Source organism: Leptonychotes weddellii, chromosome 10, assembly GCF_054177405.1.
Source record: "Leptonychotes weddellii isolate Sample4059 chromosome 10, ASM5417740v2, whole genome shotgun sequence".
NCBI lineage: Eukaryota > Metazoa > Chordata > Mammalia > Carnivora > Phocidae > Leptonychotes > Leptonychotes weddellii.
In genome coordinates, this window is record NC_138378.1 from 59,859,432 (window position 1) to 59,886,593 (window position 27,162).

Here is a 27,162-nt window from a genome sequence, read left to right on the forward strand (position 1 = left end):
CATTTAAGAGCACTTTATGACTCTCAAAATCCGTTTTGCACTGTTATTTCATTTAATAGACATTAAATAATGTCAATTCTAAAAAGACAGAGATCCAGAGGTGAATATGATAGAAAACTTGAGATAGAGCTGGCATTTGAAAGATGAGCTGGGTGTGAGTATAAATGAGAGAAGAGGACAATTACGACTGAAAACTAAACTTTCTTTCCTTTTTTTTTTTATTAAAGATTTTATTTATCTATTTGAGAGAGCATGGTGGAGGGCAGAGGGAGAAGCAGGCTCCCCGCTGAGCAGGGAGCCCAATGCGGGTCTCAATCCCAGAACCCCATGATCATGACCTGAGCCGAAGGCAGATGCTTCACCAACTGAGCCAACCAGGCACCCCAGTCTTTATTTTCGTAAGTATAAACCTCACCAATTCCTTATGGACACACATTTCTTATTATCCTCCTTAGCCTTAGGACTCCACCTAACAGCAACCTGACGCGCATTTACTGAATTAAGCAGTGGGGAGGATCTGTCCTTCTGTATCTATCTTCATCATTAACACAGTACTTTACAAAACAGCTGGGGAGTTCAGGGTAGAGCCCATGGCTATGGAATATGATTATGCTCACAGACTCAGGGAGCCAATCCCTTCACTTAAGGTTCATTAGCCTGAGTTCCAAAGATCCCAGGAGGTGATTCCTTCCCACTCTGAATCCCCACAGCACATATCACCCAGACACCGTCTGTAGTGCAACTTTAGCACTTCAAGTCAAATAGTGTCTGTTAGCCCTTTGTCTTCCAGTTGGATCGCGTTATCTTTGTTCTACCTCTCAGTTAAACCCCAAAGCTCCTTGCAGATAGGAACTATGTCATCCAGATTCTTTATCTAGGCCACAGAGCTCCTAGCAAAATCCTTGGCAGAGTGTAGGTGCATAATCAATGTTTGCTTTGTGCCTCCGAGTTGCAAATCCTGCAATTTTGTCTTAAAGAAATGATGACACGTGCCTGCATTTTCAATGGTGACTCTGGAGCAGGTGAAGAACACCAAACAGGCCATGTAAACCTCTTACGGTTTCTGACTATGTGATAAAAGGGGCTTAGTTTGGTAACTGTGGCATTTTAGATTTGGAAAAGCTGGGAGAAGGCCATCTAGTTTGGACTCCTTGCTTTATATATGAAACAGGCTAAGAGAGAGGGGAAGGACCTCGCTAGATCACAACTAGTGTTGTACCAAAAGGAAAGAAACTAACATTTGTTGTAGGCTTATCATATAGTAGGCAATCTTATTACAGTGCATGAAGAGGCTGCCAGATGTGGGTCACGTGACCTCCTGGTACTTCAGCTGATAAGGCAACTTGTTGCTCTGTAAGAGTCGTAACAGGTGTGGAAGACAGTCTACTCCTTTGTTTTCCTTTTGCTGTACGATTTCTTTTAGATATCCAGCAAAATATTTGTATTTTTCTCTACGAAAAGGAAAACATGTGCTGGGTAGCATGAACTGCTTTAGGTAACTTAATAATGAGGTGTTTGACATGAACAAGGGAAAAAAGAGACAAAAGGGAAAAACAGACTTTTAAATATAGAGAACAAACTGGTGGTTGCTGGGGGGGTGGGGATGGGTGGCATAGGCAAAGGGGACTAAGAGTACAGTTATTGTGATACGCACTGAGTAACGTATAGAATTGCTGGAATCATATATTGTACACTTAAAACTAGTATAACAGTGTATGCTAATTATACCTGAATCAAAAAGATATAACATTTTTAAATGACATGCTTGAATTTGCTATTCACCACAGACACTCCAAAGAAACATGTTTATCTAAAATGCAGAATAGAGGGGTGCCTGGGTGGCTCAGTCGGTTAAGGTCTGCCTTTGGCTCGGGTCATGATCCAGGGGTCCTGGGATTGAGCCCCATGTTGAGTTCCTTGCTCAGTGGGGAGCCTGCTTCTCCCTCTCCCTCTGCCCCTCCCCATCCCTGTGCTCGCTTGCTCTCACTCTCTCTCTCTCAAATAAATAAAATCTTAAAAAATACATATTTAAAAAAACTAAAACAAAATGCAGAAAAGAATGAAATTCTCTATCACTTTCCCCTCTAGCTCTTGATTTTCTTCTCTGGACCAGGAAGTTGTTGAATATTCACACTCTATCCTCCATACTTCCTCTCTTCTCCTCACCTTCATTTCTCCTTCTCAATTTCTTTAAATTGACTTGTATTCTACTTAAACTACTTATTCTTACCAGATTCCCTCGCACCTCAGGCTCTTTTTCTCATCTTGGACTTTGCATCACTTGCTTTCTCTCAGAAGCTTTTGCTCTATTTTTCTTGTCAGCACCATCTAATGAATACAATGCTTGACTGAGAATAAGACATGGCTTTACTGCTCTCTCCCCATGTCTAGCAATATGGATGTGCAAATCAGTTCAGTCTCCTTTTTGGTTTTATCTCTCAATAAAGTGATATATTATTGTTTTCACTTAGTTTCCTTCAAGCATATTTACTTTTATTTTCAAAAAAGAGAGATATGAAATATGGTAATTATATCCAACTGCCAATAATGGAAGAGGTCACAATTAAATTGAAATAAGGATGACAAATGACCATACACTTTTCCTTTGAAGCAAATTCCATTTGGCTGACTTCAGAGTCAAAATACAACAGTTATTTTATCAGGGACAAAAAGAACATAGATGGGATTCTAGCCCTAAGAGGTTAGGTGTCACTGGATTTAAGCCTTAGGAAGGACTTTAGATTTATTACAATACAGATTTTTTAAAGTTCTAGTATAAATGCCCTTTCTTGCCCATCATTCATATGATTCAGTTGCTGGTTCCAAGGAGTTAGGTCATTTTCAACGCAGAGTGTTTTAGAAAATGAAGGCAATGCTGAGATCCTTGAGCTCTTTTCAGGGGGCAGAAGGTGCCTTTTCCTGAGGTCAGTGTTCTTAGCACCAGCCTGCCAGGAGCTGCCAAAGTGCATTTCAGTGCAAAATATGTCCAGCCCTTATATTTGAGTTTTACTTATATATTTTAAAATTCCCCTTTAAAATATTTATTAAACCATAAAAATGTCCACTCACATTGAATATAAAAAAAGATACAAAATAGTACATGCTCTCTCTTCCAAATTTGTATTTAAACATGACTGTGTCTATGTATTTACATATTTTCATTTTTAAAATGCCAAAAAGGTATCTACCCAAACAATAACAATAATTATATCTGGACAATGGAATTTTGGGTGATTCTAATTTTTTTTTAACTTCACTGTATTTCCTATATAATCATAAATATGTAAACTTATATTAATTTATAACCATGGAAAAATCAAATATATATATATTTTTTTTTCCTTTAACGAAAGATGCTCTGTCTACACCAGCCAAAAACCTGCTGTTCTGTCAAACAATTCTTAAATTTCCTAATAAGATCTGAATTAGTGAACTTTTAAAACTGCAAATTTGAATTAACATAAGTGTCTTGAAAAATAACTCTTAGCATATGGGAACCAGAAGTTCTGTCAAAGTGGAGTTTAACACTTAGCCTTAAGCAGCCGGAAAGGTCCAACTTGGGAAAAAACAAAACAAAACACAAAACACGTTTGTCCATTAAATCTCCCCTGACATCCTTTCTTTTCTTTTTCTCCCCACAAAGAGTTTAAAGAGACAGATTTTTAATTTTGTTCTTTGGACATAAAGAGGTAAAACCTTAAAAAAAAAAAAAAAATCCAACCTGCCCGATGATTAAGAATCTCCCATGTCTTACCCAAGTTTCACAGAACTTCCATTTACATTGATGGGGTTCAACAGACCCTACCCCAAAGTTTGGCATTGTGGCATAGTGACTATCTTAAACTGAAGAAGTCTGAGAAAAGAAGCAGGAAGGTCACTCAGGAAGGTCCTCCCCTCTTTGCCCTTCTTCCCTGAAACAGGTCATAAAAAGGCCCAGTGAAAGGTCCCCTCCCTGTACCAGAGGGGAGGAAGACAGTTTAATCACCAGAGTTAATTGAAAAACTTCAGTATTCCATCTGTAGAGGGAAAAAACCCAGTTCTTCCCTAATGTGGGTCTTTATCCCTGTGAGTATCTTCTTTATGACTCACATAAAACATTTCATTTCTGGTCACCAAACATGTGGAAGTTTTTTCCCCCCACACCAAGCCATTCTCTGTAGCACCAGCTGGGTGTCCTATAATTTAATTCAACTCTAACATTATCCAAACAGAGCATCAGTCCCGTAAGACTGCCCCACCCCTCCCATGTCAAATGCTAGTTGCAACCCCAGGTTGTCATCTGTGCTTCTGACCAAATGGCTATAAATGAGACGTTCCCTCAACCTCCTCCTCAGGTTCTTTTAACTTGCTAGAGGCGCTCACAGAACTCAGGGAAATACTTTGCTTGGCAGTCTATTAAAGGAAATGATATGGATGAACATCCTGATGGAAGAGATACACGGGGCAAGGGATGTGGGAAGGGTCCAGAGCTTCCATGTTCTCTCTAGGCGGGCTACTCTCCAATACCTCTACATATTCACCAACCTAGAAGTTCTCTGAACCCTGAACTTTTGGGTTTTTATGGAGGCTTCATCACATAGATATGGTCGATCATGAAGTCCGTTTTCATCTCTTCTCCCTTCTCAGGAGAATGGGGGAGGAGAAGATGGAAAATTCCAAGCTTCTAATCATGACTTGGTCTTTCTGGTGACCAGACCTCCTCCAGGAGCCCACCCAGAGTTGTCTCATTAGAACAAAAAACATTCTGGGACGCCTGGGTGGCTCAGTCAGTTGAGCGTCTGCCTTCGGCTCAGGTCATGATCCCAGGGTCCTGGGATCGAGTCGAGTCCCGCATCGGGCGCTCTGCTCAGCGGGGAGCCTGCTTCTCCCTCTGCCTGCTCTGCCTGCCCCTTCCCCTGTTTGTGCGCACGTTCTCTCTCTCTGACAAATAAATAAATAAAATCTTTAAAAAAAAAAAAAAAGAACAAAAAAACATTCCTATCACCTAGGAAATTACAAGGGTTTCAGGAGTATGACGTCAGGAATAGAAATTAGAGACCAATATTAGAAAAAGAGGTGTTCCTGGTGTTGTTACAACTTAAGAAATTACAGGAGTTTTAGGATCTCTGTGCTAGGAACCAGGGGCAGATACCAATATATATTCTCTATTATCTCTCACCACAGAAGGGGAATTTGGGGCTCAGAAATTTTATTTGCTCATCTACATGGGACTTTAAGCAAGATTCAGTGAAAGAAAAATTAATGATAATTGTTTCAATCCTCTCTTTCATCCCCAACATTCCAGTGGCCACTCAAAATGACTATTTTTCTAATGGTGCAGTGTAACCAGGGGATATTTTAGGGGTGACTATTTCTATAAAATTCTATTCTCTTTCTTCAGTCTTACTTTACATGGTGCTTTCTGTCTAAACCATCAAGGTGTTAAAATATATTAGGACAAGTTGAAACCCAATGAAAACAAGTGATACATTTTAATAAGTTTTTTTAGGTCACTGTCTTGCAAACACAACTCAAGCTGTATTTTTCTGTCACATGGAGAGATTTCAACATATTTATAGATCAGTGGAGAAACCTATTCACAGGTGTTGCATTTATTTTAAATTGATTTATTAGAATTATTTAAATGACAATTTGGCATTGCAAAAAAAAAAAAGGAATGAAAATTTGGGTGTTCTGGTGAAAGATGGTAGAATGATCATACTTCCCCCATTTTTTCTTCCCAACCAACTGGTTTTTTTAAAGACAAGAAGAATGGGGGAAACAATCTCAATAAAAGTAGGAAGGAACCAACCTATGAAGACGTGCTTCCAACTGCCCTGAAAATTAGACCTAAGTAAAGACAAAGCTACTAGGTTAGAGGCCACTCAATTGGTAATGGGCAGTGGAGTCTGAGCTCCTCAGAGGTAAGTCACACAACCCCAGGCACCAAAATGCTTGGAGGGGGACAGCTGGTGCCAGGACAAATTGCAGGAGAGTTACTGAATTGGGGAGGCATGTCTCAATCAGGAAACACACAGGTTCATCCTTTCGCATAAAACAGATTACAAGTTCAACAATGTGATGGGGAAAAGTAGATAATAAAAGCTCTCACTTCGGTCACCTGAAGAGAAGTAAATAATATCACTGCAGGTAAGCCTGTGACATCAGCAGTTCACTGTGAACCTGCTAAACAACTACCCCTGGGAGTAGAGACAGCCACAGGGACAGGTGTGCTGATAAAGACAGGTAATGAGACAAGAGATGAGAAGGAAGCTGACTGCTTCCTCAGTCTTCCCTCCCTGAGTTTCCCCCATGCTATCATTCAACAAAACTTGGCCCTGAAAACAGAAATCCCCAGTGAAAAATTAGAGACAAAAAAAAGCAGTAAATCATTATGACCAAAAAAAAAAAAAAAAAGGCAAATGAAGGATAAACACCAGGAAAAAAAAAAAAAATCCTGCACAGTTTAGTTAAAAACTATGGACACTAAAGTCTCCATGAAATCAAAAGAAAATATGGATTGTCTGAAACAAGGGCTAAAAGAAAAGATGAAGGAAATAAAAATAGGCTAGAGGAGAGCAGGGAAGGAAAAAAAAGAGCAAATAAAACTATGACAGAAAGCAAATCCTCTTTTACAGTTAATTCTTCCTTTTAGAATGGGGAATCAATAGAAACTAAAGGTTATATTCCTCCAATAAAGGGAATGGCCATGGTTTCTGCAAAAGATACTAGGCAAAATAAGCACCGATTCTTTAAACACCAAGAATATCATCACTCCATTTCTCCTGTGCCTTTAGAGTTCTTAAATAACTGAAAGTGAAGTTACTGGACAACAAGGTGATCTTTTACGATGAACTACCAAATTTAGATGTCAGAGTGATGGTTTGAGAAAAATCTAGCTCTGTAAAAGTGAACTAAGCCAAGATTTAAAAACAGCCTTTGATGCAACAGATTCTTTGTATGCTTACCTCAGCATAGAAGTGTGGCGCATGTTACAGAATTGATACCAAATAGCTAAGAAGCCTTCATATGTTTTGAATGACAAGGTATTGACCATGGTTTCTACAAAACAGGCTGAGCAAAATTAAAAAAAAAATAAAACAGATTCTTTAAACACCAAGAATATCATCATTCCATTTGTTCTGTTCCTTTAGAGGTCTTAAATAATTGTAAGTGAAGCTACTGGACAACAATGTTATCTTTTACGATGAACTACCAAATTTAGATGTCAGAGTGACAGCTGAAGAAAATTGCCTGAATGGAAAATAAATGAACAGCCACAAAGTAAACCAAGTCTACTTGCCGAAGCTTTGTGTTATTAACTAGAAGGATGATTATTGCACCAAGAAGCTATAGCTTATAAAAATTCTATGAAAATCAATAAAGATTTGCAGACTGTAACTTCAACAAAGATTTGATTTGTCAAATATTAGTCTAACTTGCTTTATTTAGCGCATGCATTGGATTTCTATAAATACCAAAGACAAATATTCATATTGACATCCAAAGGCAGTATTTTTAAAAATCGTTTTCAATATCCAAAGTTTCAGACTGAAAATATTCCTATGCACGGCTGGTGGTCCCTCATAACAGCATTCAGAACATTATTGTCTCTGCCTTGACCTTTACTCAAAGGATTGGGTTGCTCACCTAAACTTTCTCTTTACCTTATATGTTAACACTTTATTATTCCAATTAATTATTTATTCATTGAGCCCCTCCTAATTGATTTATATGTCTAACTGCCACCCCATCTTGGTGAAATTCACTCCTTAAGTTTAGGTAAGTTACAGAATCTTTGCTCTTAATAAAGCTCCTTTAAACTTAAAAGGAAACTGGATAATCCTAACCTCCTGGATTTGGGGTAGCTAGTTTTCAAAGGAACATATTAAATATTAGAAATGAATTTGCTGTGTAACTAGTTGTGTCGAAGGCCATGTTTGTTTAATGTGCCCTGCATACCACAAAATGAACCACTCAAACCACTGGACTTCGTGATGACATTGAGGATCCTATTAGAGCTTAGTACTACTACCTTGGAAAAAAACAAAAATCTGCAATTTTACTGGCCACTTCTGGAAGACTAAATGGGAAAATGGAAATATTTAAAGTAAAATGGCCCATGTACTCAAGCAGTGCTTGCTCAACGACAGAAAAGGGAAGACACTCAAAAAGAGCACAAAGAAAAAGGTTCCCTGATTCCTGTTTTGATTTTAAGGAGGGGGTATGTATCAGCAGCTCAATTTTTATATCCTTGTAGACAGTCCTTCACCTTATGACAAACAACAGCTGTTTTTTTTTTTTTTAAGTACATAAATAAGTAAATAAATAAGCCTAACACTTGTATTCAGAAGATACATGTAGGGCACCTGGGTGGCTCAGTCGTTAAGCGTCTGCCTTCAGCTCAGGTCATGATTCCGGGGTCCCAGGATCGAGTCCCGCATCCGGCTCCCTGCTCGGCAGGAAGCCTGCTTCTCCCTCTCCCACTCCCCCTGCTTGTGTTCCTGCTCTCGCTGTCTCGCTCTCTGTCAAATAAATAAAATCTTTAAAAAAAAAAAAAAAGAAGAAGAAGAAGATACATGTAACCAAGGAGTCACATGAAAACAAAGCCTGCTATTAAGAATTCTGACTTTCGGGACGCCTGGGTGGCTCAGTTGGTTAAGTGTCTGCCTTCGGCTCAGGTCATGATCCCAGAGTCCTGGGATCGAGTCCCACATCGGGCTCCTTACTGAGCAAGAAGCCTGCTTCTCCCTCTGCCTGCCTTTGTCTCTCTCTCTCTGATAAATAAATAAAATCTTAAAAAAAAAAAAAGAATTCTGACTTTCCCTCAACTGGAAAAAAATTTGGAGCCTAAGACTCTATTTTGCTGCTTTCTGGCTTTCTTAAGAACATAGGAAGCTCATACTGTTTGGCCAACAAGAGCCCAAAAAGGCTCTGAGATTCTTTTTTTTTTTTTTTTAAGCGAGGCACTTGTACAAATGCATACATTTTTGTTGGCCAGGCCATATTTGTTTTGAGCACTGATCAAAAGCACCGATCAAAAGATCAGAGCTCGGCTGCTTTTGTAGCACACCCACTAGAACACAGAGCGCCTTTGTCACAGTGTTTATCTGCTTACACAACTCCAAAATATAGATTTCTGGGTGGAGTTTCCAGGGGATGCTTCCATCTTTGTTTTTCTTTACGTTTTTGATGCAACCCTCAATTTGATCCACATCCTTCTATACAATCTACCACTATGAGAAATATTTATTTAACACACTGTTAGGGAAAACAAAAATAAAACCATCATGTGCTGGGTGGCAGTTAAAATATTAGCATTCCTTTTTTTTTTTTGGCTTATAAACAATAGAAATTTATTTCTTAGGCACTGGTTATACTGTGGAATCTGTCGCATGACTCAAAATATCAAATAATATTGGAATCATACACATCGATCACGGATAATGAGTGCCTCCTATTAAAAAAAAAAAAAAGTCTTAATGTACCACTTATATTCTGAGAGAAACAACTTAAATTGGGCCCAAAGGATGAAAGGGGGCCACTACATTTTGTGCACAAAAGCTCTCTATAGGGCTTTGTATTTACATTTAATAGAGAGCAGCCTACTAAAGTATGATGGCATTTATTTACCATGTCAGAAAAAATTTTACAAAAGCATCAAACTGAAAGATGACAATGCAACCCTACCAAGCAAAAGGCCACTTTGTGTTCAACAGTACAGCATAGGGTGGCATCCAAAGACAGTGTGAGGAAATAGGACCAGATTGAGATAAGCAGTATCACCAAGACTTCTTGGAATAATTCTAGTAAGAAATTATTTAAAAACAAAAGAACTTAATGATGGCTCACCAGCCTGACTGATCATTAAAAGAATCTAGAAGTAGTGTAACTTTTAGTTACAAAGTGTACTCTGGAAATAACAATTCCTAAAATTAAAAATGTCATGCTTATCCAATTATGCCACAAGCCATTCATTCACCCTTCTTACCAAGTTCAAGTTTCTCTGCCCTTATTTTACACTTCAAGATTTGAAAGAATATGTGTTCAAAGAAACGGCCTGATATCTGTCACATCATTTGTCAGTGGCTATCAGCTAACATGTTCCTATTCCCTGGAAACCACTCTCCAAGTCATTGGCCTGTCCAAAATAGAAATAATGGTGTTGGTATTACTGCTTGTACCTTATCCACCAAATGACCCATCAGTTGCTTGTCAAATGACACAGCCATCTATAAAAATATACGAAGATACTGGTCATCATCAAATTTATAATAATATGGCTGTTAACATTTTACATTTGATGAGAAAGTAGATCCAAACTAAATAGTAACAGTTTAAAAGTTATAAAATGTATCAATATGATGTGCATCTTAATAATGAGCACTCAGCAAAATTTGTTGACTGTAGTAGAGAAATATTCAAAACTAGAGATATTCAAAGAAATATTCAAGTATTCAAAATATTAGATACTCTTATTATTAATGATAAAAATGTGCTCCTGGTTCCTTCCCTAAGGAAGGAAGGGAAAGGTCACCTTCTACAAACCGAGAGCTTAAAGATAAACTGTACTAAAAAGAACCAAAAATATTGTATGCATTTGATCTCCTTTTCCGCTCAAAGTTAAACTCTTTTTGTTGTGTGCCCAAGGATCATGATGGGTATGAAGAATTATTGTTGGTTGGGTAAGTAATTAAAAGACCATGATTCATTAATTAATCTATATGAATCACATATGCAACAATTCTGATGAAGCTTTTTAAGTAAATCAAACTGAAAATGTGTTCTGCCATTTTATAAAAGACAGCCACAATGTCTTAAATAGTAATTGTTTATAGACTACTTTGAAAGATAAAATATTTGCTTTATAGCTATTATTATTGACAATGTAGCAAGGATCATTTTTAAATTCCATATTTAAATTGGAAATTTCAGGTTTCCCTCCCAGTTAAAAAAAAAAAAAAGCTTTCTACAGAAAAGCTAAGCTTACAAAGCAGATATATTAGAAGCCAATTATTCACATTACAAATTCATTATTACTTTACAAAATGATTCTTAATATGATTGCTTTAAATCAATACGTTTTCAAGTTGTAAATCTCCTGAGATTTTCTGAGGCTGCCACTTACCAAAAGCATATTAATCACATGGCCATGTGGCATGAATCATAATAAACCTTAGCCTTTGGGAGTCCAACGGGCTGGAGTTGAAAGTGCAGCTCTGCTCTGCTTAGCCATATAATGTCAAGCTGTACTTAACCTGGTGGAACCTCAGTCTCCTCATCTATAAAATGGGAATAATAAATATCTCCCCCTGCAGAACACTGTGAAGATAACCTATGACAAATAAGGTACATGGTTAATAAGTGGTGACGACTTTGTTAATATTAAATCACAGACAATACCATAATTCAAACTCTCTGAGGCACATTAATTTGTAGTTTGGGATCCCTAACTCATTATTCTCCTAAATCCAAAGAGGACAAATGATTCTCTTCAGAGCCTTTCCTCAGAAAAGACTATATTGATCAGGAAAAGGGTTTTCTGTTTGTTTGGTTGTTGTTTTGCTTTTTGTTTATTTTTTGTTTTTAAGTACTGGAGATTTATTTTTTTTATTTTTTTTTATTTTTAAATATTTTATTTATTTATTCATTAGAGACAGAGAGAGAGAGGCAGAGGGATAAGCAGGCTCCCAAGGAGCAGGGAGCCCGATGCGGGACTCGATCCCAGGACCCTGAGATCATGACCTGAGCCGAAGGCAGACGCTTAACCATCTGAGCCACCCAGGCGCCCAAGTACTGGAGATTTAGAATACATTTTGAACAAGTGCAAGTTTGTGTTAAAAATACCTATTTTGGGGACCATGTTAAAGAGGGGCCAAGGTAAATTGCACCTTTTTTATTTTATATTAAAAATCCAAAATGGTAAGGCACCTGGGTGGCTCATTCAGTTGAGCATAGGACTCTTGGTTTCTCCCCAGGTCATGACCTCCAGGGCCGTGAGGTCGAGTGTCCCCCCTTCAGGCTCCGAGCTGGATGGGGAGGGTGGGGAGCTGGAAGTCTGCTTGACTTCTCTCTCTCCCTCTGCCCTTCCCCGTTTGTATGCTCACATGCACTCTCTCTCTCTAAAATAAATAAATCTTTTTTTTTTTTAATCCAAAATGGTAAAACAACATCAAAACCTTGTTTCTGTTTCTTGTGCTGGGAACATGTATCTGCTACAGAGACCCCTGGTGAGTGAAAATGGCAGTCTGTTTAGATTTAAACTCTATTTTATAATCAAAGTAAAGCTACTTTTTTTAATGGGCTATGGAGTATCAAATGAAAGAATACACAGGAAAGTATCAATGAATTGGTAAGTATCATATAAATATTGGATACTATTAATATTAATGATAAAAATGTGCTCCTGGTCCCTGCCCTAAGAAAGGAAGTGAAGAGGTCCTCTTCCACAAACCAAGAGCTTAAAGATAAACTGTTTCCAATTAACCCAGGAATTTAGATTCATAAGAACCAAAAAAATGAGATCTACTCATCCTGATGAGCACTGAATCAGGTATACAACTGTTGAATCACTATACTGCATACCTGAAACTAATTAACATTGTACATTAATTGTACTGGAATTTAAAAAATAAAAACAAAATAAAGCACCCCGCAAAAAAGAAAAACAAACAACACCTGTTGTTAAAAGCATTTTTTTAATTAAATTAAAAATAATAAAAGAGCTCCAACTGTCTCGAATTCATTAGGTGGTGCACTCCTTTAGAACTTGAATTTGCACCATGGTCTACAACTTCCGGTGTTCAAATCATAAAGCAAAAGTAGTTTCTATCCCCAGAATAAAACCCAAATTCTTTCTCAAACATCTTTAAAATAAACATATCAATTAAGCAAGAGTTTTAAATTCTATTTGGCCTAAAGAAAAATATGCATTACTATTGAGAAATTGATTCCCCTTTTATCATAAAATTATTTACCTAAAGCAAACTTCTATTTCATACCTGAGGTGTGAGGCACTGATACATTTAATCAAAATGTTTTTATTATTTTTTTAGTTTTATGGTCTTCTCCATCTCTGTTTTATACTCACATTTTTGGAACATTAAGTGAGAAGCAGGAAACAGAAGATGTTACTGGAAAGACAGGCAAAGCCTATGTTATAAAGAGCTGTTATGGCACACAAAGGATTCTGAAATTTAGGACTTAAGTGATGTGAATCCACTAAATCGTTTTAAGCCAAGGAGAGAACCAGTTATATTTAATTTTAGGCATATCACTCAGCTGATAATGTACAGTATTTTCTTTTCTTTTTTTTTTTTTTAGATTTTATTTATTTGAGAGAGAGAGCGCACAAGCAGGGGGAGCGGCAGCAGAGGGAGAGGGAGAAGCAGGCTTCCCGCTGAGCAGGGAGCCCAATGCAGGACTCGATCCCAGGACCCTGGGATCATGACCTGAGCCGAAGGCAGACGCTTAACGACTGAGCCACCCAGGCACCCAGTACAGTATTTTTAAGTCATTCATCACAGCCTCATACTAAGATATAATTCGAAGTTTGGAATACATGGTGTAATTTGGGTCATATTGTTTACTTTCTATTTTTATATTATCTCCTTTCATAATGTGAAGTCAGATGAATTCTTTGAAAGTATGAATTAATTCCAAGTAAAACCCAAGTTAACATTTCTTCCACTATTTGATGACTAATTGGAGCAATAAAATTAATTCTGAGTAGGTGAGACCAACAGAGAGACACGTTTTAAGTGTCAGTAATTTATCAATTAACAACACTATCAACCCTAATCTCACTTTGAAGACAAAGAGTAACCAAATCAACATCTTCTTTGGCTTAAGCAAGAAACACCTCTTTCACCACAGATACTTGTTTAAACTCTGAGTCGTGGATAATTGATCTGTAATGGAATAATATACAACTCTCCTATCGCCCTCTATTTTTGAGAACTATAAGCTGTGTGAAGCAAGAGGCAGTGTGTGCCTTCCTCACTGCCGCCCCAACAACCTCCTGGGCTGCCTAGCACACAGGGAAGGTGGGAAGGAATAAAAATCGGAAAGAATTGTCAAATGAGATAATGAATGTGGAATCCCTCCACGGACTGCAAAGTATGATACAAGTGCTGTTTGTCTATTCTATAAATAGTCTCTAACTTCTCTTAAACACCCAGCTTTTAGGATATTCTAAAAAGAAAATGCTTTTTCTTCAACAAAATAAAAGCAACTGTTCCTCAAGATTCATTTAAGTATGCTGATGGAAATGTTTCAGGAATGAACGAGAGTCCTCAAACTTTAGCCTGTTTGTAATCTTAAACATCTTTCTTGTTAAAAACACAAAATGCACTTGCCAAAATGAATCAGTAACTTCCTTTTCTGGTGCAGAATTTAAGACTTTAATCTGAACAAGGAACCTGAATTTAACATTGGATGTCCTTTATGAAGACTGAAGAATGCACCATCTTTACTTAATAATTTGCCATTACTCCTTTCAATATGCAAAGAAAATCTTCAGAAATAATTTCATGGAATTTCACTTTATGAAATGTTTCTATAAATTTGGTGTTCATTTTACTCACATCCACTTGCTAGGGCATTATATATTTTTAAGTCCTTCACTTACAGGAAGACCCATATAAAAAGAATTTCAAAAATACCCATATAGCTCATCTTTCAGTAAACAAAAGCAAATGAAACAGCTTGAAAAAACAGCAACACGTGATAAAATGAAAAACTCTGAACTTGCAACTGTTATGAAAAGTAACAGAAAATTTTAACCAAAAGCTGCCTGAGCAAAGGTCTATCTCCAGTAGAAAATATATGGAAAACAACTAACCAGTGATCTAGTAATGGAAGGAATCAACCAGACAATATAGAATACCCTAATGTATAAATTTGCCATAAATGTTATTCAAAGGGGTAGAAGATGAACTGATAAACCACAAGTACCAGCCAAACAACCAAACCAAGGAAAACAAAACAAAACAAAAAAACCTAGAAAAATTTCTTACATCCTATTGTTATCTCTGTGAATACATTACAAAATCCTGAGGAAAAGTGATTGCTGTATAATTGAAAAGATACTTCAAAGAGTTCCTATAAATATATATGAATTCACATTATCTCAGAAGAAGTATTAAGATAAAATTAGAGTTTGAAATTCAGTGTTCTCTTGATAATTGGGAAATTATTTTTAGTCCCTAAGAAATAGCGTGGCATTTTGTACTAATCTCATTGCTGCTTCTGCTTCTACCTCTTCTTAACATCATCATCATCATCATTGTACATTAACTTATGTTGATTTTGGCATTTAAGTGTAAAGGATTGATGAATAGAACTCCCTATGTTTTAGTGAAGTTACTTTTCAATTTATAACCTTCTAAAAATCATGATCACCCATAGGAATAGGCTTATAAACTACTTTGCCTTTTCATTTCATTGAGCTAGAGCCTCACTACTTTTTTTTAAAGAACAAGTATACAAATAAAAATAATCCAGTTGACTGAATTATTCAGTACCTACATGTTCTGTGCACTTACATCCCACATTTAATATCATTCCTATACTTTCCTGAATTGAATATTAATCAGATACTGTCTTTTCTTTCTACATTCTTCCCTCAACATGATAATGAATGTATATTTAAACTTTCACTATGGTTTTTAATATATCTTCAGTATCAGTAAGCATGGAAAATATTATGAGGGAAGTGAACTAACAACGGATAAAGATTTGTTATTGTTGTCTTCCAAAAGGGTGTTTACATAATTTTTATTTTAGATGTTAACCAGTATTTGAAGGAATGTTTTCTTCTTGACACTGTTCAGAGCTCACATCGTCTAAGTATTATTAAGCCTTCTTTCCCTAAGATAGGAGCTGCAACAGAGGGAAGATGACTAACTATAGCATGTCTCAAGATAAGTTTGCTTCATACTATCTGACTGTAGGGTGCAGTCATCACTGGGGCACAGATGGATTATAATGAAATAGTCTGGTCTCGGTTTCCGAATGTTATCATTCTCATAGTCTACCACATGGTCGATAAAACTACATTTTAAACAAATGAAAATAAGTGCTAGTTGCTGATAAGATTCAATTTCCCACAAGTTACAGTTTGCTTTATTCATTTAAGAAGCGATATTAAAATATTATTTCATATGTATTAAATTTTTTCCTTTGATGACCCACAACTATTTCTAGACTATCACTTCCTGATACACTGATCTATAAATGATCTTGTAAAATGAATGGGCACTAAGAAGCTCTCCTGTTGGGATAAGGACCCTGAACTGGTAGAGGGCGGAGTGCAGAAACAACAAATAAAATAAATAAAAGTATGTATTATTGGTACAAAGTTTAAATATGTGTTTGAAGATTTACTAAATGTCCAATCCAAACAAAAACTCAAAGAAATCTTTCTCTTGGGTGTTCGAACAGTATGTAATTATGTTGCATCATATGAATAAACTTTTCATCAAACACTTCCTGAATACTTATTTGCTAGGAGTTGTATTTAATAATGGGACTAAAGCAGTGGTTGCCAAGTGGGGGGTGATTCTGCTCCCAGGGAACATCTGACAATGTCTGAAAACAGTTTTGGTTGTCACAGCTGGGAGAGAAGTGCTACTGGCATCTAGAGGATAGAGGTTAGGGATGCTGCTGAACATCGTACAATACACAAATCAGAATTGCCTAGCCGCATATATCAATACTGATGAGGTGAGAAACTCCACAATAAAGACATAAGGATGATTCAGAGTGGCATAAAACTGAGAAAGAATAGCTTTTAGGGGGGGTGACTCTACCAATCCCAGTGAGAAGAAACAGATTCCTAAACTAAAACAGTCAAGGTTAGAGTGAAGAGAGAGTCCGGTGGAGAAATTTTAAGGAAAGACCACAACCAGACAAGATTCAGTGATGGAGTAGCTTTGAGACAAGTAAGAAAGGTGAAGAAATCTAGGACAAAGCCTGGATTTCTGACTTTGCTGACCTAGTAGTGGTGACTGTCAATACATGGAGAAAGGGGATGTAGAAGGTGACACGGAACTGAATAGAAAGTTAGTTTGGTTTTGGAGATGTTGAGCTGAAGAAGATTGAGTACATTTAAACAGCGCCAGTTGCTAAGAAGGTATGAAGGAATAATGAATGTATAACTCAACAGAACTCTAAAGTTGAGGTTAAAAAGCCAGGGACTGATCATCAAATAAGTTGAAGTTTTGCACATTATCTATTTATTAAAGAGATAACAGGGGGAGAAAAAAAGAAAAAGAGAGATAATTGTCAGATGTCTTTCTCACAATGCAAACAAGATGTCTGAAGTTGAGTAGCTTCATTTCCCCTACGATGGTGAGTTCTCCCCTAGGACAAATATGCAATTTGTGGTAGTAATGTGTTGCTCTCCCCCCTCCAGTATTATTCTCCACAGAAATCTTCCCTTATTCACTACTGTCCTTTTACATTAGTGTGTGATATAAATCAAGACTGATAGAAGAGACATCTTATTAGAAACCAGGAACTGTTTTGATGTATTTGCCAAAACTCTTTATTATTTGGCTTCTTTGCTGCTACATAAAGTGTCATTTCACTGTAATTCTAAATGCAATTTAATATTAGCTATGAATTTTCAGAGCAGGGTTAATTAATTAAGGTCTTAAATTAAACTGAAATACATATTGCAAATATATGCATTACAAACACATTTATATAACTTATAAATAGCCATGTATATAAATTACTTATCTATAAAACATACAGCATCTCACTGTTATTGATTTCAAATAGAATCAAGACACTTGAATTCAGTGCATAGGAAGGAAATATGATATCTGTGCATTCCATAATCAGCTAACCTTTGGCAAATTCATTAATTTTTTACAAGAAAAAAGGCAATATTCAGAATTCTAAACCACAAACGGTAATGTTTCCTGAGCCAACCCAGTTATTGTTAGTACTTATATACTGAGAAACAATTAGAAATTAATTTTTAAATGAAATAGGGAGACGCTTTTAGAAGACAATAAAGGAAGATAATTAAGTACAATAGTGAGAAACAGTTTTCAGATTTGTTCTGAAGAAATAGTACCAGATATTGTCCCTAATGCACACATGCATGGAGAAGCACAAACTCTCAAAGTTCACGTTTAGACCCAAGAAAGGAAAAATCAACAAGAGAAACTCGTTGATGCCAGATAATTGATGACAAATAAGCAGCACTTCTTTCCTCCTCCCAAAAAGGTTCAGATGGCACTTAATTATTTCATCTACCCAGTACTTTAATCCAAAATTGAAGAAGACATTTTTCACAACCTGCCAAATACAAACAATTTATTCAATTGGTTCTGCTTCGCATGAGTTGTTCGGTAGTTAACAAGAGAGCAAGAAAATAAAGATTTTTAAGGGTCACATTTGCCAAATATCCTCTTTAAAAAGTATGGGTGGTTCCTTGATACAACTGATCGTCATAACATCAGGCCTGTGCTTGACTGTAATCATTAAAATTCTCCTATCTGAACATTCCTTCTGATTAATAACGGAGAAAAGTGTCTGCAGGAAGATAATAAGATAATGCTAGTTTCCTGGGTCGTCAAGCTAGCAGGGCAAGGGGATCTCAGTGAAGGAGTTAAAGACACAGGTTTCACATGCGCACCATAAAGCAGAGAAGGAAGGAGGCAGTCTTTGGGTGCCTGATAATCTATGGCTTTGGAGTCAGGAGGGCTAGTTTGGAGCAAAAGAGAAATAGATTTAGTTTTTAAAGAAATAAAGAACACTAGCAAAATCAGATCTCCTCTGGACAAAGCGTGGGGCCAAGAAACACGTGCAGTGGTTTAGGAGGGCTTAGCCTTACGCCGTTGACAGTCTGACTGACTAATGAGCACTTTCTCCAAATGAGGCTGGTGCAGGAACACTTTCCAGGGCTGCGTTTTATCTCAGGGCCCATTTGCCTGCAGCTGAGGTACTATTACCAGTCGAATGTGGCTGTAATGTAGCCACGTGACATCAGAATAGTTCTATTTCTAGAAAGATAGCAGAGAGAAACCCTCCAGTGTAATCATGCCAGTGTACATTTACGGTAGGCGGGAAAGGGATTTTTCATTTTGCTCCTGGAGCTGAACCGCCAAAGTTGAAAGGGGAAAAAAAAAATAAGGCTCTGAATTAAGGCGTAAAAAATCTGATGTTAGGAAACATGGGCTCCTGTGCTTTCCTACTCCCAGGAACTAAGCAGTTTCAGCAAATAATCCTGTTTTGTTTTGCTTTACTTGCCCAGACACATGTATCCATTAAAGCATTCCTCTCCTTCAAGTACCAAAATGAAATATGAGGAACTATTTTAAAATAAGGAAGGATTTTAGCTTAAATTGTCCTCCCAACTGCTTGCTTAGGCACCCATTCTATGTGAGGCATCAAAGGGCATTTGGCCAGACCTGGAGAAATAATTAAACAGGCCATACTTTGCCAAGGAGAGAAAACAAGTTGGCCAGATGTTCAATGTTGCCTTTGTGACCCATAAACCTACCTCTAGAGAGACATTTATCCCTGGAAGTCAGGAACCCCCGAAAAGGCCATCGTCCTATGAGTCACACAGGAATGTCCCCAGTACCAGCTCGGAGTAATTTAACCATGCCGGAGGCCTGCCAAATTTTCAAGAGATGAATATCTTGCTCTCTCAGACATATTGTTCTGATATTTCTTCCACGAGGGCAAAGTCTCTAAATAAATCCAAACTGACTTTTATTTGAAAAGAGCAAGTGTATTTGGTGTGTCCAGCAACTTAAGTTACAGGAGAAATAAATTCTAGCACCCCGTTTCAAATCTAAACAAAGGGGCCTCCAAAAGACTTGGTATTTACAGGGCCTGCAGAGCCTTGAGTAAGCATTTTCACGGCACCCACAGAAGGTTCTAATGCACAGCATTGCTGCTCCATCACCAGCTTATTAAACCTTAATGGGACTTTTGAAATGCTTTACACCAGAGCTGCAGATAACTCACTCACAGCATGGCTCCTGGAAGCTGCCTCGATTCTGCAGCCACCCTGCAGGTTACCAACCTTCCATGTGGGAAATTCCCCAATGCTAGTGTCCTCATTGATGTCAAAGGTCAGCAAACTAAGGTCATGGGATAAACCATCCCCTCTTTTTGCATTGCTGGTGAGCGAAGAAGGATCTTCACACTTTTAAATAGTTGAAAAGAAAGAAAAATATTTTGTGAGATGTGAAAGCTATGTAATACTAACATTTCAATGTCCATAAATAAACTTATATTAGAATACAGCCATGCCTGCTCATTTAAATATTGTCTAAGGTGGCTTTTGCATCCAAGCATCCGATGGCAGAGTGGAGTAGTTGTGACAGAGACCTATGGCCTGTAAGCCTAAAACATTTACTATCTAGCCCCTTTAAAGAAAAAAAAAAAATGCTGATCCTTAATTTAAAGCATCATCAGTCATTTTCAACCTTTGACAAGTTCTGAAATATATTAATAAAAATTTAAAGACAGGTTCCATGTCAGTCTCTGCAGCCCTTGGTCAGAACTGATCACTGCCTCCCAGTCAGGCCTGATGCCCCCATTTCAGAAAAGCATTCAAGAGTTCTGGGTGGGCTTCCCAAGGATCAAGACCACAAAAATTATGCCTTTAGAAAGTTCAAGACTGACGTAGGTAATGTGTAGCTAAAAAGTAATATGACAGGGGCGCCTGGGTGGCTCAGTCATTAAGCATCTGCCTTCGGCTCGGGTCATGATCCCGGGGTCCTGGGATCGGAGTCCAGCATCGGGCTCCCTGCTCAGCAGGGAACCTGCTTCTCCCCCTGCCTCTCCCCCGGCTCATGTGTGCAAGCACTCCCTCTCAAATAAATAAGATCTTCAAAAAAAAAAAGTAATATGACAGATTTTTTCCCCATGAAACATACCAGAACCTACAGATCGAAATGAATATTGTTCTCTTCAAAGCAGACACTTTGAAATTTGTCGCGAAGAAGCTACCGGTGCCCAAACGTATTTAGAGAATGTCTCCGACACTGCCTGAGAACCTCTCCTTTGATTGCCTCTTACGTAGTCTCAATGATGCCAAATTTTGGTTCGTTCAACTTGGATCTGATTCATACTTTTTCAGTCATTTAGAACTATAGTCAGTGAATAAAAGAGAGAAGCACATTGCCTGGAATAGAAGGGGACACCTCAATAAATATTTGTGGAGTGAATTGAGCTGGCTCAATGTAAAGCAAGGCTATTGCCGCTTACAGGAATAAAAACCAGCTGAAGACAACACACATAGCCACTGTCTGTCTCTTAAGTGTACAAAGTGCCTTCCATATTCATAAACTTCTTTGCAGGAAGTGGACATAGGGATTCCTTGTGCTAACATGCTTGTCCTGTCTAGGAAAGATGTCACAAATACACCACACCTTAGGCCAAGGTAACCCTCCATAGGGAAGAAACAAGGAGGCAAGGATCTATGAAGCAATACGGCAGAGGAACTCCATCTGCTGGAATTCTATATATTGAATCCAAAGAGAACATCTCTGAAGGAAACACAATACAGTGGTATAAGGAAAGGAGAAATAGAGGAAAGGCGATAGAGGAAATGAGAAGTCAGTAGAAACAAGTGAGGTCATTAGAAGGAGAAGTACACCCTCAGAAATCAGAGGAACAGGGAGATGAGCCGCCCGAAAAGTGCCCTCTCTGAGGTAGAAGGAGATGGTAAAATGACCAGTTCATTTAATTTGCTATGATACTTCAGGCATCATGACCATGTTCTAGTTCTTTATAATGCCTGGCTGAGTGGCTACTGGGGAGGTTACCTACATATATTTTTTGCATTCCCATTTCTCACAGTAACCTAAGTGGGTCTCGTCCTTATAAGGAAAAAAAATCTGTGTCCACAAAAATGGAACTGATTTACTAAGCATTTAATAACTCAGCTCTGACATCAGAAGCAGAGAATTCTAAAACCTCGCTGAGTAGCATCAGCATCTTTGTATTAAGTGTGTATAATCCTAGGTAACTTCCTAAAAGAATAACATTCATTGGGACCCTCTGATAAGATTTTTTCAAATGGGTTTTGTGATTTTATAGCCATCCAGCAAATGTGTCATTTTATGAAGTACAGTGAGAGCAAAATAATTAATCTACAATACTTCAGAAAGTGACAAGACAGTCCAAGTTAGCAGTCAATTATCTGTACAGCAAATGTACATTATGTCTAATTTCCACTATGTTTAAACAACAATAACAACAGCAAGTATATTTACAGTATCTGGAAAGAGTAACAACAAACATCTTATAGATTTCTCTTATAATGCTTTGTATTCTGTTATAAAAAATAAACTTAGATAGCAAATATTAATTTATTCATTCATGTGTTCACTAAATAAGAATTCACCATATGCCGAGAACTGAGGACAAGTTGGATAAGATATTCTCCTCATCCGATGAAGCTCACTGTGAAGGAGAAAGATGCCTGAATAGATCAAACAAGAACGAGTCCAGGAAGGTCTCGAGCAACTGCCATGGAGCCACCAGATGAACCACGCAGGACCTGCCCACCCGCCGAGGCCAAGAGCGACTGGGACATGGTGAGGGTGTTTTGCAAGAAGGGCCCACAGCCACCCAGGCCAAGTCGAAGCAGGCCATCTTAGCAGCTGAGAGAGATGTGGAGACTTTCAAGAAATGGGCCACTGGCCAGAACAAACAGCATTCGATCACCAAGAACATGGCCAAGCTGGAGGAGGTGACTGAGAAGCTGCACCACGACCAGATACCCTGGAGGTGGGCAAGGTGTTCCAGCAGGGCCAGCAGAACAAGGGGCTGACTCAGAAGGACTTGCTGCTGAAAATCAATGAAAAGCAGCGGGTCCCTGGGGACAACAAGAATGGACCAGTCATTCCTAACAACCAGGTTCAGGGCAAAATTGAGAGAGCTATGAGTCTCAAGCTCCAGGGGAAGGATATCGGGAAGTCCATCGAGAAAGGGCCAAGGGTGAAAGGAATACAAACCTTGAAATCAGTGTGTTCTGGCTGATCTCATCTGGCTGGTTCCCCTGCACCACCAGCGCCAGTGTGGGTCTCTTCACGTGGCTGAGCAGAACCCGGGACATCAGCCTTGCCAGGAACCCCTTCTACCCATACCTGATGTCAAACAAAGTATGTCAAGCAAAGTATTACTTCTCCTGATTTTTTTTTCCTTCCTATCCCTGGTGTCTGCCCAGTCTCAGGGTGGCTCCCCAGGGAAATGTGAGTGGGACCACCTCACGGTTGGCAGGACTGCGGGGTGGGGTGGCCTGATGTGCAAGAGAAGATGCTGTCTCCAGTCTGGCTTTATTTGTTGCCCTTAAAAAAAAAAGAAAAGAAAGAAAGCAAGCATCCAGGGGGTATGGGATATCTAATCCTGTGGGGGTTGGGGGGTGGTGGTGAGGGGATGGCAGGAAAGAACAGTGCTTGAGCTAAGTCAAAAGAATAAGGCATTTCCTGCCTTGTTGGGGCAGGCTGATCTCTGGCTTGATAAGTAACATACATCAAGATCTTCTTACCAAAAGAGCATCAGTACTGATCAGTGAAAAGAAGATCCTGGTGTAATAAATCCATTTCATTTTCAGAGAGTCCCTTCAATACACAAGTTCTTCTGGGAAGATTTAAACCTCATGTCTTCCCAAGTAAAACTTTATCCCTAGGAATTGATGAAGGAGAGGAAAGCAAAACTCCAAAAAAAGAGGGAAGAGGAATGGTTTCTTTGGAATTACTGCTTGGTCCAGTCCTGGCTATGGACTTGTAAGAATTTAGATTTGACAAAATATATTAACTATTAGAAGTACTTTGTATGACTAGAAAGGGTATCCACATTCTGTCTTTCTGTTTCTCATGCCCTGATTGTCTGTCTCCCTACCCTTCACTGGGTACAATAGTATGTGGTGTCAATTAATATTAGGTCTGAATCTCATAATTCCTGCTAAACTTTGGATCAACATTACAAAACACACCATTAACGCAGATGACCATCTCCTAAATTTGTGCTTTGATTATAAGGAGCAAGAGAGCTTGTAGAAGCCAATAAGTTCCATCCCCACTCCTACAAAAGAGACTCAGGGCAAATATATTTACAATAGAAGGCCATTAGTTAATATTGTCATATTTTCTATATTTCCTGTACCTAATATCAAATGGAAAATCACAAAGTAAGGAGAAATAGTACATAGTTGTTCAATATTACCATTGTGGGAAAAAAATCTGTTCACTAATGCAATTACATTGAATAGAAAGAATATAAACAATAAATTTGAACTTGTACTCCAATACTGTTGAATTCAATCTTGTCCTACAAAATGCCTTTCACAAATGTAGGTTCTGAGTTTTGTTTTATTCTGTCATTGCTTAATTTACCAAATTCCAGACAGTCTTTTGGGAGATTTGCAGACTGACTGACTTCAAAAGGCAATCTGACAGAAATAACTGGAAATTTCAATGAGGATGAAGATTACTCTGTAAGGAGTGAGCAAGTCAGTAGCCATAAGGGAATTTCTCACAAAACCACAATGCAGACCGCTTCACAAATAACTGAGCAAATCTTAAAATTTTATTGCACTAAAAGACAATTGGGACAGAAGACAAACCCCCACTTACTTGTAAAAAGCTTCACTAGTTTATATCAGAGCAATTTCCCTGGAATTCACCCTAAACTTATTTGAATAGAGCAACACCTTTAAATCAGTCTTAATGGCCAGCATATGCAAAACTCAGAATCACTGCTTTATAAAATCTATTACTCCAGATGCTACGACTAGGTGATTTTCCTCAGTGGGCAACATTTCTAGGCAGACCATGTTAGCAATACTCACCGTGACTATATGAAGATGAATGGGATGCTTAGGTTTCATGCCTAGTTGATATACAATCATTTTAGATAAATTATAGATTGATTACATTTAATTATAGAACTACCATACTCATAAAGGATTCCAAGCCTTTGTCACTCATCCATCTAACTCTGTTACACAAGGAAAGCATGGGAGAGCACGTGAGGGAAGAAAGTGCTTCAGAAATGACTGACTTCATGCAACTACCACAGGAGTTGTGCTTGAGGTCTTTGATGATGAAGGACCATGGAAAAGACCTGAGGAGCCGTTTGGTGATGAGTACACCTAAGAATCAACGTTTATTGGATTCCATATAATTTCTTCTCTTAATTCACAGAGCTACCTAGTAAAATATATTTCATTGTCTCTATTTGACAGGCAAGAGAACTAAAACTCAACAAAATTATACATAATTTGCACAAAATAAATGTGACTCCAAATTCAAATGTAGGTTTGTCTTATTTCAAAATTTACATTCTCTTTCCATTCTACCATGACACCTCACAATAGGAGCCTCACGTGTCAAGAACTAATAGAAACCTGGTGGTAATTTGATTGAGATCTGACTAGTTCCTGGGATAGCTAGATATACTACAATAGAGTAATTAAAACTGCAAAGTGAAATGATTATAATTGTGATATCAACTACTGACCTAGGTACAGAAGAGAAGGGTAATTTTTCCCTGCAGTGTTGAGGAAGACCTCCCCAAAAGATAACAATTTCAAATGGGTCTTGAAGGATGATGGGGAGTTTGATCATATCTAACGACAAAATGGGCAATGTGGGCAAAGGATTCGAGGAAACAAAAACCAGGCACTTGACTTGCTCAGAGAAGTAAATACTCCAATGTGGCTCAGAGGTAGTTTTCTCCTTGCTCTCCCCCTTTCTTAATTAGCACATCTCAATTCTTTAGCCTTTCCCAATGAACTTAATTTTATACCAATGTTAGAATTAATAGAAAAAGGTGATCTTGAAATGACAACTGACTCAGTGATGAAGTCGCCATAGTGCTGACATGGCAAAGAACTAAAACAAAGATTATGACAAGTCTCTCTGATGCCTTTCTTCAAGGTCCCAATGTCTTTACCACATAAAAATAATGTTGTTTCTTTCAAGGCACAGGTTTTTCAATGAGGAAATAATAATAAAAAAAAATAACACAAATGGAATAGAAATAATTAAATATTTAGACACTTATTTGTACTCTCTTCTTGACTTTCTTATTCTAAGCAACACTCCTACAGGAAAACGTGCCTCAGTTGATACGTTACATTTTTCTTGAACATTTGTTGGGAAATCCCAGGGACATCTTCAGTGAGAAAACCTAAAAATTATATGGAAACCCAGGCTAATAATCAAGATTCCTGTTAGCCTTTTGCAGTACCTCTCCACATTTATGGAGTTCTTTATAGACCAACTTGCTAAATCACCAACTTAAAATATCCACAGAACCTGAGAAAAATATTTCACCTGCCGCTTCTTTTCTCCCCAAGAGAGAAATTCTCCTCTCAATAAACAAGTACCTTTCTATTGAATAGTTTCTCAGACCTAGCTTCTAAAATTTCTGCTGAGTATACCGCTTCAATAATTTGTTACATAATCTATTTACAATCCCTTATTCTACACATAATATTTGGGAAATGAATGTAGCATAGTTGTGTGTGGATATATTTCCTGCCTCCTGCAAGATTCTTAAAACTGATTTTTATGATTAAGGGGTGTCTCTGCTACTAAACCAAGTCACTCAAACTTTCCTTTTGAAATGAACATTTATTTCAGATAATACATGCTCTCTATGGGTAGCCTGTCCACTTTTCATCTGTAATGATCCTGTCTTTTGTAGATATGAAATTTTCAAAAGATATTGGCATACTGCAGGAGAAAACGCCATCCTTTCATTATGTTCAAAATCGATCTGACTCTGAGCTAGCACTTTGGGTAATGGGGCTACATAATCATGTAGACCCTTTCAGGAAATGGCTTATTTATGGATACACACACACACACACACACACACACGGAAGATTTCACACTTCTGGCTTTATACAATTGTATTCTCTTTTCCTTTCCAATATGTTTCCAAAGTAGGAAGGCTGTAATATACAGGAGGGTTGAATTTCTACATCAGCTAGAAATCTGTTGTCTGCTATATATTGGCTCTATTGATGATGCATTAAGAGTACGTTTAAAGTCAGGAAACGACAGATGTTGGCGGGGATGCGGAGAAAGGGGAACCCTCCTACACTGTTGGTGGGAATGCAAGCTGGTGCAGCCACTCTGGAAAACTGTATGGAGGTTCCTCAAAAAGTTGAAAATAGAGCTACCATATGATCCA

At 38.0% G+C, this 27,162-nt stretch overlaps 1 protein-coding gene and 1 pseudogene across 17 annotated transcripts in view; one reads left to right on the forward strand and one right to left on the reverse strand.

The window, feature by feature from the left end:
* NRXN1 (neurexin 1) overlaps positions 1-27,162 on the reverse strand; it is a 1,086,089-nt gene that overhangs the window by 329,289 nt on the left and 729,638 nt on the right. The window lies entirely within an intron of this gene.
* On the forward strand, positions 22,488-23,063 carry LOC102745457 (endothelial differentiation-related factor 1 pseudogene; annotated as a pseudogene).